At 43.7% G+C, this 14,471-nt stretch overlaps 1 pseudogene; it reads right to left on the bottom strand.

Annotated features, from left to right (window-relative positions):
- Positions 1-12,156: 12,156 nt before the first annotated feature.
- On the bottom strand, positions 12,157-12,275 carry LOC112842303 (uncharacterized; annotated as a pseudogene).
- Positions 12,276-14,471: the final 2,196 nt, after the last annotated feature.

Here is a 14,471-nt window from a genome sequence, read left to right as displayed (position 1 = left end):
GCAAGGATAAGCTTTATCACATAGACAAAATTCTCTCAAAACGTAAACAGAGGGGACAGCTTTATTTCCTGGTGAAATGGAGGAATTGGCCTGAAAAGTTTAATAGCTGGATTAAAGCCAGTGAGCTTAAAAATCTGACATAACGAACTCCGTACATCACTCTCACCCCGGCTAGCCTTTGTAACGGTTCAGCATGACTCTCAGGGCGCAGGGTTTCTACGTCACACTACCATCAAACGCAAGTCTGAATGTTTTTAAAAATAACACAAGTAGCTCCTTTCGTGTGGATTTGGCTCACCATCTCAATCTCGATGGGGCCTGGGAGGTGGCTCTCACTGAAATTTCATATCCCTATACATGGCTTAATATCCGAATGATAAGGCTTATTTTGAATTCAGGAAAAAGAGTGACGCTGAGCAGCGGCCTGATGACGTGGTTAAGACAAAAATACGCGCGGGGTTTTACGAGGATGCAAACACGCTGAGAGCAGAAATCGAAGCATGCCTTAGACGTATCGACTCGGATATATATCTAAAATACCACCCCATTGTTAAAAAGTTTGAATTCACCGCTGGGGGCATATATCAACTCAGGTTTTTTCCTCCTCTGGCATATATGCTTGGTGTACCGGCAGGTGTCTGGCAGCGGTTTGAGCGCAAATTTGCCCCATATCCTGCAGATATAAAAGCTGGATGTTATCATCTATTCTGTTATTCAGATATAGCAGCCTTACAGCTGGTAGGTGATAGCTATTCACCCCTGCTGCGTACTGTCAGAATAGAGGGTAATTACGGAGATATCGTTAACCTTTGCTTTAACAAACCAGACTATATTCCTGTTGCTCGGAAACACATAGAAAATATCCATATTGAAATCAAAACTGATCAGAACGAGCCTGTAAACTTTACCTACGGTAAAACGATAGTAAAGCTACATTTCCGGCCTCTCAAGGATCTCGTTTAATAACAAAAATATGGATAATAATAGATTTATAAAGTATTACGAATCGCAAGCTGGTAACGGGTTGCCAGGCTTTTCAGGGGCGCCCGTAATTTACGGACGAGGAATAGCATCTATTTTCTCAAAATTGTTTAGATTTGTAACCCCATTCTTAAAGCGTGGTGTCAGCCTCATTAAACCTCATTTGAAAACAGCTGTCAAAGGGATTGCTACAGATGTTGTGACCTCCTCCCTGTCTAACTTGACTCGTTCAAACACACCACAAGAGCAAGAGGGCTCGGGGTTAAGCTTAATCGCGCGCAGACCCCTAAAACGGCCTCCGGGTCGCAGGCTGACCGAGTTTAAAAAGCGGCGGAAAACTGTCAAAAAGAAACAGAGCGCTAAAACCACCAAACGGGCAACACGTAGGTCGAAGCAGGATATTTTCTAAAAAACTAAGAAACAAGCAACAATGTCTTTACTCCACGAGCGATCAAGCGAATGCACCTTGAGTGAACTGGATCTGTTCACAGCCCCCCTGACCCAATTTTCAATCGAGGACAAATGTTATTCAGAAATATTACCAGTAACAGCGCTCACTGATCGGGGACCTGTGGAATTTTACGTGCCTGGAAACGGGCTGCATTACCTGGATTTAAATGACACATTGCTGAGTTTAAGATTGAAGATAACAAACGCGGATGGGTCTGATATTGATCCAGATGCTAATGTTGCAATTATAAATTACCCTTTAAATACCATTTTCTCGCAATGTGACGTCACATTGGGCGACAGACTGATTTCACAACCCAGCGCTAAACTGAGTCTTCAAACACAACATCTGTAGGAGGTCACAACATCTGTAGCAATCCCTTTGACAGCTGTTTTCAAATGAGGTTTAACGAGGCTGACACCACGCTTTAAGAATGGGGTTACAAATCTAAACAATTTTGAGAAAATAGATGCTATTCCTCGTCCGTAAATTACGGGCGCCCCTGAAAAGCCTGGCAACCCGTTACCAGCTTGCGATTCGTAATACTTTATAAATCTATTATTATCCATATTTTTGTTATTAAACGAGATCCTTGAGAGGCCGGAAATGTAGCTTTACTATCGTTTTACCGTAGGTAAAGTTTACAGGCTCGTTCTGATCAGTTTTGATTTCAATATGGATATTTTCTATGTGTTTCCGAGCAACAGGAATATAGTCTGGTTTGTTAAAGCAAAGGTTAACGATATCTCCGTAATTACCCTCTATTCTGACAGTACGCAGCAGGGGTGAATAGCTATCACCTACCAGCTGTAAGGCTGCTATATCTGAATAACAGAATAGATGATAACATCCAGCTTTTATATCTGCAGGATACGGGGCAAATTTGCGCTCAAACCGCTGCCAGACACCTGCCGGTACACCAAGCATATATGCCAGAGGAGGAAAAAACCTGAGTTGATATATGCCCCCAGCGATGAATTCAAACTTTTTAACAATGGGGTGGTATTTTAGATATATATCCGAGTCGATACGTCTAAGGCATGCTTCGATTTCTGCTCTCAGCGTGTTTGCATCCTCGTAAAACCCCGCGCGTATTTTTGTCTTAACCACGTCATCAGGCCGCTGCTCAGCGTCACTCTTTTTCCTGAATTCAAAATAAGCCTTATCATTCGGGATATTAAGCCATGTATAGGGATATGAAATTTCAGTGAGAGCCACCTCCCAGGCCCCATCGAGATTGAGATGGTGAGCCAAATCCACACGAAAGGAGCTACTTGTGTTATTTTTAAAAACATTCAGACTTGCGTTTGATGGTAGTGTGACGTAGAAACCCTGCGCCCTGAGAGTCATGCTGAACCGTTACAAAGGCTAGCCGGGGTGAGAGTGATGTACGGAGTTCGTTATGTCAGATTTTTAAGCTCACTGGCTTTAATCCAGCTATTAAACTTTTCAGGCCAATTCCTCCATTTCACCAGGAAATAAAGCTGTCCCCTCTGTTTACGTTTTGAGAGAATTTTGTCTATGTGATAGAGCTTATCCTTGCAAAGAGCGATTTTCTGCAGCTCATGCTCATAAAAACTACCTATAATTTCTTCCCCATCGTAATCTTTGATTTTATAAACAGGAGGGTCTCTAGGTATGCATTGATCAATCGTAAATACCTCGCTTGTGAATGTTTGCTCATAACGCTTATCAAAGACACCTCTAACTTTAGAGAGCCTGACAAGATCTCCCTTTTTAAATTTCATGGGCTTTTTTCTACAACGAGACGAAGTGCCATATAGGTTTTGAAATACTAATGCTACATTGTCTGATTTTACTTGATTCGGGGCCATTTTTATGGAACGATGATAACTAGTGTTATAGCTTTGTAATAAATCTTGTAACACATCGATATATCTACGGGTATTTTGAGCAGTGAAATATCTAAACATTTTACTTTTAAGAGTTCTATTAAACCTTTCACAGACTGAGGCTTTTAGATCGCTCCCTGTAGCAAAATGATTTATACCATGCTTTTTCATTAAAGATTGAAAACTGGAATTAAAAATTCCTTACCACTATCTGTCTGTAGCTTTTGAGGAATTTGGCTGTCTTTTAAGACAGCCTCAAAAGCCTTAGTGACCTGAACTCCTGTTTTGTTTTCAACACTCTTGCATAGGCTTTTTAGAGAAAACATCTATAACTGTAAGTAAATATTGATAGCCATCGTTATGCTCAGCTAGCGCCCTCATATCACAAAGGTCTGCTTGAAATTGATTAAGAGGTCTGGGGACAAACACACGGTTTCTCGGAAAGCGCAGGCGTGCGGCTCGGTGTAAGGTGTACGCATCCTGTTCTGCGAGGAAGTTTTGAGCTGTTTGCGCGTTAATCTTTGTACCAGTTTCATCCTGCACGCTTTTAATCAATTTTTGCACTCCGCAAAAACTACCGGGGCGAGATGGGTCGTAATATGCACGTTTCAATAGAATCTGCTCTGCCATGTGTGTTCTTTGAAGTTATGTTTAACTATGGTTTTATTTCATGATCGAGCAGTTACTTATCTCATGTAACAACTTCATGAAAATATTTTATTTGTTGTCATTAAAAACATTGCACTTTGATTCTAGTAAAAACAAAAATAACGAGTTTGATTCTTGCAATGATTTTCCAAGAAAGTTTTATTTCATGTAAAGGTTTTCCAAAAACAATTTATTTTATGTAATGAAAAACAATACATTTGAACGAGTAAAAACAAATAATGAGTTTGATTCTTGCAATGCTTTTCCAAGAAAGTTTTATTTGATACAACGTTTTTCCAAAAACAATTTATTTGATGTAATGAAAAAACAAAACAAACAAAAAAAAACATTACATCTGAAACGAGTAAAAAACAAACAAACAAAAACTTAACAGTAAGAAAAATAATAGGAAAGAGAAGAAAAACAAATACTAGGACAGCCACAGTGAGTAATTGCCATCTAACACTTGATCAATTATTGTACGAGTAACTTCAGTGACACTGGTCTCGATTTCTTGCAGAGTGCCCTCTATATCGCGGGCGTCTCTGAGTTCAAAGAGATGCGCCTGGGCCACACCTCTGACTTGCTCGGGTGGTGGTGAAAAGCCTTCTAACCGTAAAATTTGTAATAATGTGTTGGTGAAATGTCCGTTCCATAATCTTTTGCAGAGTTCATCATAGTACTTGAAAAAGTAGTATTTTTCCAACAGGAAAAGACAAGAATGGCGTCTCTGTGAGGGGTGGGAGACTGCGCATCCTTGACACACGTCTTGTCGGTGTTTCTGGAGTAGCGACATGACAAGGTACTTGAGAGTTAGTTTTATAAGTTCAAAAACGGCTGTGGGGAGTAGAGTAGCGGCCTCGTCAATGTCCAGGGATGAAGATTGTCCACTGCGCACCCCGGGATGGGGATCATTGTCTTCAGGCTCTCTGAAAAGAGCCCGGCACACAGGGTCGCCCAAGGCCCAGAGCGAGACACCGGAGACTGGGTTGTTTACCGGGGTCTGTTCGGGTGATTGCCAGCCGAGAGCAGGGTGGCCGGGAGAGTTCCAACCTTGAGGTGATGGAGGCAGGAGCCGCGAATCTGGAAGCATAGCAGCCGGAGATGATGACCCCCGGTGGGGACTCTGCGGTGGAGTAGCAAGATCCATCACGGGGTTCCCGGCTGGAGTAGAAGCAGCTGCTGGCCGAAAGGATGCTGGGGTTAGAGCAGAGGGAGTTCCAGAGCTGTGGTGACTCATGGCTGTTTACAGACGATGTGGAGGAGACGGTCGTTGCGGTTTTTAAAAGCACTGGGGAGGAGGAGGCGGGGTAAGGGGACCGGATGGGGGGGGGGGGGGTATTTTGAGTGCGGGGGTTATTTCCAACCAGGACCAACTCAGAGGTGCGTGTACTTAGCTTAAAAAGCTCTAAAATTCTGCCGTTCTTTTCCCCCACCATCTTCAGCCAGTCTTGAATGGGAATCCGAAGCAATGTGTTGAAAACACCTGAGTGGGTGTTCGTAAGCTCCAGCACGAACTCATCCTTGCCGGCATTTTCTGCTGTCTGACGACTGGCCTTACAGACCCACCTGCAAAACGGCGTGCTCTTAGTCTCCCACTGCGCATATGTCACGGTTTTTCTCACCGCGTTTAAAGGCCGGTGTTGTTGGGTGAATGGTGGAGACGCATGGGCCCCTTTGAAAACAGGAGGCGTCTGCGTTTCTTGGTCCCTTGTTCGCGGTTGCTGGGAGCTCGTATCCTGCAGGCTCTTCTGGATTTCAGGGGTCGCGATGAGGGTCAAAACAGCCCAATCAGAGGAGCTAAAAGCAATCCGTGGTGTCAGCGGGCCAAAACTTTCACCTGCTTTTAGCTGGTAGAAATAGATTTGGCTCTCCGGGAGGCTGAAAGCATAGCCCCAAAATCCCCCGGTGTTGAGAGGGAATCTCTCCTCCAAAGGGATAGCAGATGCAGGTTGGACCCTACAGAGATGCAATCGTCTGAGTTGCGCTGGCGTGGCAGAGGCTCTGTAGCTGGTTACGGGGGTCTGAGAGACCACAGTGAGGTTGGTAGGTCTGGTGGCCATGTTGTTTTGTGAAAAAAGGAGAAAACTTGTTTTTCTGAGAGGGAAAAACTGTTAAATTCAACTTGAAATGTGAGATTATTTATCCTGATGCAGGTGAGAGAATAGACCTATCGCTGAGAAGATAAATCGGGCCTGTATCCAATTGGGTGAGTAGGGTGCGAATGGATCCGCCCCTTTGTTATGTGATTGTCAGCGGGGCAGTAAGGTTTACCTGGTATGATTGATATGCACACAGGTAAAAGTGACGCCAATTGTTTTAGTGGTCTGGCGACGGGGGGCAATATTGTGGATTCGGTCTGAGTGGATTCGGTCTGAGTGGATTCGGTCTGAGTGGATTCAGTCTGAGTGGATTCAGTCTGAGTGGAGGTAGTTGTCCACGCGTCCGAAGTCAGACGGCTTGTGAGAGAGGACGCAAGTTTTTAACCTGAGCGGGGGGATCGTGAAAATCCAAGCTGAGCGCGATTGGGTGAGCGGGGTGTGAATGGAGCCGCGCCTTTTGTTATGTGATTGGCAGCGGGGCACCTGGGAGGCGGAGTGGATCTCCGGCGCAAATTTCAAAGGAAGACCCAGAATCATTAAGCAGTAGATGGTGGAGCGAACAATAAGGAAAAAGAGACTGCTCTGGTTGCGGGCCGGTGCGGCTCGGAGCGAAGGGAGAACTTAGACTCTGAGCGGAATTTGAGAAAAAAAAAAGACTAAGGCTTTGGTTTCAGGATTTGCCCTGTTATCGAGTATAAGGTTTTTGGTATACGGGGTTCCCTACAGGTTATTTCTAGGGGTTTTTTGTTTTGTGTATTTTGGAGAGAAACCGTGGAGGTTTTTTGTTTTGTTTTGTTTTTCAGGAGGATTCGCCGGTTATGTGCCTAAGGATCGCGAGTAAGAACTTAGACACGGAGCTAGTGATAGGGCTGTTTTTTGAGAAAAAAAGACTAAGGCTTTGGTTTCAGGATTTGCCCTGTTATCGAGTATAAGGCTTGGGGATAGGAGGGTGCCTACAGGTTATTTCTAGGGGTTTTGGAGAAAAAACACGGAGGGTTTTTGAGGAGTTTCTCCCTGCTTATTTGCCTAAGGATCGGGTGGGACCCGCGGAGATCGCGAGTGTTTTTTTGTGACTCTGAGTTTGATTTTAAATTTCTTTGTTTGGATTAAACAAATGCATATAAATTGAAATAAACTTTTCCCACAAGGCATGCACCCTGTATGTCTGGCCATACTGAACGTTACAAAAGCACAAGTTTAACTAAGCACATTTATACTGGTTTAACACATTTTCACCCATAAACACGGTCCCAGAGACACAGGCCCGGTCCTGAGTCAGGCGCGCGCACGAGCGCGCCTAGACACACAGGCGCGCACTGCGCACTCATGCGCTGTCATGCGCTGACCCACCACCAGATGGCGTTTCTTTAGGGAAAAAAGGAAAAAGTTTTTATTGGATTAAAAAATAAAAGAGTGCTATTTGATATAAAAACTTTTCTAAAATAAGCAATTAGTTCTTATTTTGGGGGGAAGAAAAGCAATGAACTAGCATATTTTGGATGAATATCATAATTTTATGAAAATCATAATTTTTATGAATATCATATTTTTATGAATATCATAATTTAATTATTATCATAATTTAATTACTTCCTGAGCTCATGAATAATTCATTAGAACCTAACACTCAAAAAGCTCATGAATATTTTTGACATAAGGGGTGTAATATCCCTCTCTTGTAATTATAAGGATAATTACATAACATATATTAGATATAATATAAAACAGTCAGTTGTGTTTTGTTTTAACTTTAACATATCATAATTTGATTGGTAGCAACTTTTACCACTACAGTGAGCCAATCACTCATAATTCCTAGACATGTGAATCAGGTAGGAATGAAGTAAGACATTAATAGAAATAAAGAGTTGTATGTTGACATTGTCACGCCCGGTGTGGCAGGCGTGTGGAGATTATAGAGAGGACCCAAAAGGCGGCAGCTCTGGTGCAGGTGAGTCTTTATTTACACGCGTGGGTACAAACAACAATGGCAGGTGAACAAGAACTGAAAAACCTAAACTGGGAAGAGCTAACAAACAAACCTGAAACCTTGGGTCGAGAAACGGAGATGCAGGGAGAAAACACAAGAACACGGAGGGGAGCAACACAGACGAACCAGCAACTAACAGAGGCAGACACGAGGTTTAAATACACAGAAGGATAACGAGGGAATGAGACACAAAAGGAGGGCACAGCTGGGAGTAATCAGACCTGACGAGACAGGGGAAAAGTAAACTGAACACACTGAGATAAGACAGAGACTTTTAAAGTAAAACAGGAAACACATACACGTAATGACACAGACTAAACACAGGGATACACGGGTAGAAAAGAATGAACACTAACCGAGGAAGAACAGAACCAAAATTACAATAATAGAGAAAACACAAAACGCTGGGTCAACAGGACCCAGGATCATGACAGACATGTAGCCCTTTCCTTGCTTAAATCACTGTTAATATTTTTGAAAAATTAACCTGTGATAAGACATAGCTTATCAAGATAGAATATGCTAGATAGAACCATATAACTAAAGATGAACCAAACTGTTCACAGTTTTATCTAGCTCTCAGTTTTAAGAAAGGCTGCTGACCCCTGTTATAGAGTCTGACAGCTGCAGGGATTATATACAAATATTCAACTATACCAGAATTAAACCAGGTCTAAATAAAAAAAAAAAGGAGTGAGTATCACTACAAAGATTACCCACAGTGGTCCTCATACCACAGTTTGATATCAGCAAACACTGAGAGCATACATTGATATGACACCACAGCCATGCTATCATTGCTAACACAGCATAAATCGAATTAAATCGGGACTTGATGAGAACTGTCGAGTATCACTAGAAATATTATAAACAGTCGTCTCCATACCACAGTTTGCTATCAGTAAACACCGACGGCATTCACTGTTAGCATACCACAGCCATGTTAGCAGTGTATAAACGATAGTTTAGCATATATTAGCACAGGTATCAATAAAGGACTACCGTATTAAACACTTTTACTAACCTCAGGCAGATGGACAGGCGCTCTGCAGGTGGGATTGAGCGCCTGTAGTTGGTGTCTAGGCGGGCGATTCTGGGACCGACGCGGGACAGCAGGTCCTCAAACTGGCCGAGTGAAAGATGGTGATATCGCTGAAATCGGCCGTCATCCAGGCGCAGCTCCTCGAGCAAGTGGTGAAACTCACCAAACTGCTCACGCCTCTGGAGGACCTGATGGACCCAGGTACGGCGAGGACGTCCTTAACGCCGCTGCTCTGCTCTCCACAGTAAATAGAGAAGAGAGACTCTCTCTTCAAACGCTAGCTCGACAGCTGCCATCTAGCAAAGATACTGTCTGGCACAACTTCCTCCCACATCCCTCCCACATTTCCGGTTCACGCATATTTTGACGCGCGATGGATTTTTCTTGGACACGCGTTGAGGTGCGAATGTGCACGCGTCAAATTAGGGGCGTTTGGGGCGTTTTCGCTCGCGCCTATCGCGTTCGGTGTGAACACACCGTTAGAGAGAGAGGTCCTTAACCATCAGCAGGACCAGTATCTGCACCTTTGTGTAAGGAGGAACGGGACCAGCACTGCCAGAGACACAAAATGACCTCCAGCGGGACATTTGGACATTTAGCATTTGCCATAGAATACCTGAGATGTCGTATCCACCACAGGTGTCCTGTGGTTTTATTGCTTTTATGTCTTTTGTCTAGTCTCGTCTAACTCACACCCTCAAAGAGTCTCTCAGTCTTGTTCTCTAAAACCTAAAGAATTATGGATTTGATCAAGTGGTCCTGTAATGAAATTGACACCTTCTTCTCAACGAGAAACCTGGGCTTGGGAGAGCCCGATTGTCCTGCTGAGACGTTTGCTCCCGGATACTCGATGGTCGGTTGAGTCGTGTGTCTGGCGACACTCTTGATGGAGGACATTGGACGACATCTACAAATTCGGAACCGCGATAAAAGAGTTTTGGCTGATCGGAGATGGCTTGAACCTGGCTTATCGAAGAACAAGAAGCAGCTACAGCTGTTCAAAACTCCAGAAGGCTGGCCAAGATGATTGATGATGGGCAGTGCTGTGAGTACTCAGACTGTGTTTATTGAACGCATATGGGCAAGATCTTGGAGAAGCTCACTGCTCTGTAACGGGATTTGAGATAACTGGTGACCAGTGACGGACATTAGACCAACTGTAAAAATTGGATGCAGTTGTTTGCACTAAACCCAAACATTCACCATCTTCACTCATGCAGCTATCCCACTGGCGCCAGCTGAAGACCTACCAAGATCGAAGCTGACTGGAACAACAAAAATTCTTCCATGATAACAGGACTGCTGTCAGAACTCTTTATCCCTCCTTGGTCCACTGGAGACTGTTGACCTTTGCTTAACCGGGCGTGGTGACACTTTCTCTCAGCTGAACACGGGATACACACACACGCATGCATGCATGTACACACACCAGGGTTTTAATAGTTTTGCAATTTTCATTAGTTTTTATTTTTATTTCGTTTTGACTTCAGATTTTCAATTTTATATTAGTTTTAATTAGTTTTTACCAATTGTTTGCTAGTTTAGTTTAGTTTTTATTTTTTTGAAAATCCTTAGTTTCAGTTTAGTTTTGATTAGTTTCAGTTATAGTTTTAGTTGTGTTTGCAATAAATAAGTGTAACAAAATCCCAGTTTCATCATATCAGTCATGCTCTTCTGCTTATCCTTGGGTATGTTGCTATTCCAGCTACCATACTCTGCACCCTGGACAGGTCGCCTGTCTGTCACAGGGCTAACACGCAGAGACAGACAACTCACATTCCCACCTATGGGTTCTTTAAATAAATAAATAAAGGCAGATGAACAACCATTGTTACCAGGCAACTATAAAACGTATATCTTGGCCCCAATGAGACTATTAACTCTTGCAGCACTGGGTGTTAAGGCAATTGACTCACACAGTTATGTAGATATCCCAGTCCTGTTGTCTCGGGATGCATCACGCTGCCTTGCCTGGTGTTAGCTTCTGTTTCTGGGAATGAGGGTTGGGCGTGCTCCCTTACCTTCTCCAGGTAAGCTAGGTTAGCCTTCTTGTGTGAGCTTTTCAAGTGCACTTTAAGGTTTGTGGGATTTTTTTCCCTTTAGAAATGTCCCTCATAATTTGTCTCGTTCCACTACAAGACACTTGCTTTATCCAAAACACAGTCATATTCAAAGTAATCCCAAATTGGACTCGTGGACGGAGCGGCAACACAGACGACCCGACTGAGGTACTTGCCACCTGCAGGCATAATAAGGCACAGCAAGAACATAACCTGGAAAATACACTTCATTCTCACCCTAGACTAACGTATGACACATACACATCAACGAAAACTAAACACATTTTCTCTATAAATTCAGTTAATTTTAGTTAGTTTTGTGAACGGTCATTTCAGTTTTAGTTAGTTTTCCTTTTATTGCAAAGTCTCGTTTTTATTTTTATTTCCGTTAACGAAAATGTTTTTTATTCGTTATTTCTCGTTAACGATAATAACCTTGACACACACATGTAAGCTGATACTGATACGCCCCTACCATCACCCTCCTTTCCCTGAACCCAACGCCTCCCATCCGATGTGGACACCGGATCAGCTGGAGGCACAATCGAAGATTGCAGCGGTCCCAGATCCATCTGTACACACTGGAATACTCTCCCATGTTGCTTGTCTGTGTTTTATTTTATTATGGTGCGATGATATCTGTGCATTTGTTGTAAAGCACATCTCCTCACTTCACCAGATGCACCTTTTTTAGTTCTCTCACCTTTGATTGGGTGTGGTGCTTGCCCTTAATTGCAACGGTAAACGGACTGATTCTTATACAGCGCTTTTCTACTCTCCCGGAGTACTCAAAGCGCTCTATACAACATGCCTCATTCACCCCCACTCATACAAGCACTTCTAAACTCAAGTGCAAACTAAACTACGTTTACACACATTCATGCTCCGATGAACGCATCAGAGGGCAACTTGGGGTTAGTATCTTGCCCAAGGATATTTGGCATGCAGACTGGGGAAGCCAAGGATCGAACCACCAACCTTCCGATCAGTAGCTGATCTGCTCTACCACCTGAGCCGCAGCCACCCCAAAGGTTACAGCACCTGGTACTCCCAGGGAGTCTCCCATCCAAGTACTAACTAAGCCCAACCCTGCTTAGCTTCCGAGATCAGACGAGAGCGGGCGTGCTCAGGGTGGTATGGGCGTAAGGTATTGCACTCACCTGTCACACGTTATATAAGGACTGCATTCACTTTAGCTCACTCTTTCTTCACTCCCACATGGGGCGGCAGTGGAGGTGAGGTTCTGTTTGGGTCTTTTGATTTCATGTATCGTTTAAGGTAATGAGTAACTTAAATCTCTCTGTTTTCTTTCAGCATTAGCAGTCCATGTGTGTCTTTCCTTATTGATTCTGAGAATAAAAGGAGAACCCTGTAAATGATTGATGACTGCTTATTCTCATTCTAATCGAATGAGCCCATGATGGTGACGATTCAAACTCTGAGCCTTCCTTCCTTCATAACATGGTCCTTTGAGCCAGAGCAGTGTTATCATCATAGATTCACAGCAGACATTAACTGAAGGTTTGAGACGTTCCAGTTGTGATAGTCGACCTCCTGCCCACCTGCAGCAGTATGTCGTTCAGTACCCTGGAGCTAGAAGTAGAAGTGCTAGATGTAATACAGAGAGTCAAACTGAATGCCAGCACATTGACACAGACACACATGGGCTGCAGGATCCTGACCAAGGAGGAGAAAGCCATTCACAGACATGTCCTGTGCCTTTACCCACTAACCAAGATGAGGTTATGAGGGAACTCCTGACGATGATGAGGGAGATTAGTCAATTTATGATTCATTCATCTCCTTCCCATTCTCGCAGCTCCTCCAGATCTTCAATTCGCACTGTCTCATCTGATGGAATCAAATCCTCTGTATGTAGTTTACGAGCCAGTCCTCAAAAACATCAGCTACATGAGCAGTTCCCAGTGATTGATCCAGCAACCTGTCAATCACCCTTTCAGCCCCCACAGATTAGCCGTCAGTCTGGTACAGTTCCGTCTGCCAGCCCTCCTTTACCTAATTCAACAATATTAGATGCTGCAGTCCCTTCTAGTGGTTTGCCTAGACCAGTCCTTGCTACACAAGATGAGACTCCTTTTGATTTCCTGGCCTTATCACTGCAGGATCCCCACCAGATCTCATGTGTTCAACCTGCTGTTCCTCTAGCTGAAGACCCCGTTCAACCTCTCATTTGCATATCTGACCACAAGCATCACCCTTCTCTAGAGCAGCAACCAGCTACATCTGATGGTTTGCATGAACAGAAACCTTTGGTACCTTTTACTGCTAGCTCGGGTCACTCCTGTAGCACTAGAACACGTCTATAAGCTTGAAGGTCCTTCATTTCCAGACCTTAGTAGAGAAGACGAAATGCAGTACAGGATGTTACAGATGGCCCTTACAAACCTTCTTGATCCTCATGAGACAGAGCACTTCAAATATCATGTCCTTCTTGATCATCTGAAGGTAGACCAAGCTAAACGATTAGCTCTTGCCTTATCCTACGCTCCTGACCAATACACTCAAGCCATCAAAGCCCTTGATGAACGTTATGGGCAACCAAGACAGCTAGCATTGAAAGAGCTAAAGAATATACTGGAGCTCCCTCCCATCAGAGCAGGTGATGGTCAGAGTCTTGATAACTTTGCTCTTCATGTACAGGCCTTAGTTGGTTTGCTTAGCACTATGGGAGATCAAGGGATGTGCAGAACTAGATTGTGGCTCCCATGTTGATCGCTTGTTAGCGAAGTTGCCTGCAGAGCATTTCAGTCGCTTTAAACGGCATGTCTACAGGGAACAGGGAGAAATGACGTATACCTTGCCTTTGTTCTCATCCTGGTTGCAAATGGAGTGCAAGTGTCAACCAAGAAAGGACAGTCCTGTTTCATCCTTCAACCAGCCACGACCTGCCCGTATGTACACCTCTCCACTCACAACAATATTACATGGGGCAAATACATCTGATGATCCTGTACAGGCAGCACAACCCATAACAACTAAGGCAACATGTGCATACTGCTGCTCACCTGAACACCACATTAGTAAGTGTCCTGAGTTTATTAACAAGACAAAGGATGAGAAAATAAACTGGATAAAAGGAAACAAACAGTGTTGGGGTTGTGCTAGGACTCATCAGGCTGCAAAGTGTGATCTGAGGAAAGCATGTGTCACCTGCATTGGACGACATCTACAGATCCTATGTGAGGTAAATAAGAGATCTAAAACTGAAACTAGTCCTGTAATGAGGACACTGTACTTTGATAGACCCAGTGACTGTCCTAGTGTACTATTAAAGGTTGTGAAAGTGCTCCTGCGTAATGGCAAAAGAACTCTTGAAACGTATG

This window comes from Oreochromis niloticus, linkage group LG14 (assembly GCF_001858045.2).
Source record: "Oreochromis niloticus isolate F11D_XX linkage group LG14, O_niloticus_UMD_NMBU, whole genome shotgun sequence".
NCBI lineage: Eukaryota > Metazoa > Chordata > Actinopteri > Cichliformes > Cichlidae > Oreochromis > Oreochromis niloticus.
Note: the sequence above shows the minus strand (reverse complement) of the source record. Positions and strands in the feature narration are given on the sequence as shown.